At 32.1% G+C, this 1,403-nt stretch overlaps 1 long non-coding RNA gene across 1 annotated transcript; it reads left to right on the plus strand.

Annotated features, from left to right (window-relative positions):
• The first annotated feature begins 404 nt into the window (after positions 1-404).
• LOC145100250 (uncharacterized) lies at positions 405-953 on the plus strand. Its single transcript, XR_013704926.1, has 3 exons — positions 405-463; positions 684-771; positions 877-953. It is a non-coding gene; the product is annotated as an uncharacterized LOC145100250 (long non-coding RNA).
• Positions 954-1,403: the final 450 nt, after the last annotated feature.

The raw sequence follows: 1,403 nt of genomic DNA on the forward strand, positions 1-1,403 counted from the left end.
CGATGAGTACTTATATACTTAGATGATGCAGGGAAGACACTTTCAGTAGGCTGCAAGTTAGTATATTTGACATCCATAACCTTGCACTCTTGGCATGTAGAAGCTCATGAGTTTCTATTAATGTATAAACAGGGGTGCAATTTGCATTTGGTTTGCTTCATATAGGTTCTGGAGTTAGATGGACTCTTGTGGATTTTCTTCGAGGCCATGGTGATGAACAAATAAGTGCACTCTCATGGAGTCCTGATGGAAGATATCCTAAGTAGCTTTTGTTTTGCTTGCATGCTAATTTTCTTATTCAGTGCTACTTTGATCTATTTTGAAATGTTGATTTTTAGAGTCTTTTTGCATGACCAAATTTAATATCCAGTTATATTATAATGCTTCCCTTAATGTATCTTCACATATGTAGCATCTGCTTCATATGAGAGCTCATCGTTCACAATGTGGGATTTTGCTCAAGGTATATTCTTATGCATGTTGAGTTTTTCAATATACCCTAGAAAAGTTAATCATAACTATGCTCTTGTTGGTTTTTTTAAAAGGAAGTTAAAGGCGTATTTCTCTTTTGATATGTAAAAAAGCTAATGGATTAGAACTTACTAGAGATTATGTTAAAAAGATGATCTTTCTTCATATATTGAGCTTGATATAAGCAATTCTTGTTGTGGGTATTTGTACAGGGGTGGGCACACCCATTCAGCGAGGATTAGGGAGAATATCACTGCTAAAGTGGTCTCCTACTAGAGATTACTTCTTTGCTGCAAAATTGTAATGTTATTTATCATTGGAATCGAATGTATTCAGTTGATATATTCATTCAAGCACATATTAAAAAAGCTTTGGCACTAAAGGAACTATCATGTTGTTATGTAGTGATGGAACATTCTATCTGTGGGAGACAAACACATGGACATCAAAACTGTGGTATTCAACAAGTGGCTTTGTTACGGTTAGTTTTTATTGCATATACAATATTGGTCCAGTGCATGTAGAGATGTCATGTAAAATTTTTGTAGTATATTTTTCATGTGTAACAAACACATCATTAGGGTTTATCTTGTTGATCTCTGAGTTGTTTATATAGATACCACATGATATTTTGCTGAAGTTGGTGCTAATTGCTATATATGTAGGGAGCAGCATGGGATCCTAATGTGCGTAATTTGTATGACATTAAATTTATGCAATGGATTGTATTTTTTGTATCTAATTCGTTTGTAAATTTTTGTTACAACTTCTATTGATTTGGTTTATCTTTCAATGGAACGATTATTTGTATGACATTAAATTTATGCTATGGATGCAATGGATTCTATTTTTTGTATATGATATTTTATTTTCTATTATCAAGCATTAAATACAAATTTAATTTGAAAATAAGTAAATCTATAAATAATATT

The sequence above is a fragment of the Lactuca serriola genome, chromosome 4 (assembly GCF_051521515.1).
Source record: "Lactuca serriola cultivar US96UC23 chromosome 4, Lser_US96UC23_V15, whole genome shotgun sequence".
Lineage (NCBI taxonomy): Eukaryota > Viridiplantae > Streptophyta > Magnoliopsida > Asterales > Asteraceae > Lactuca > Lactuca serriola.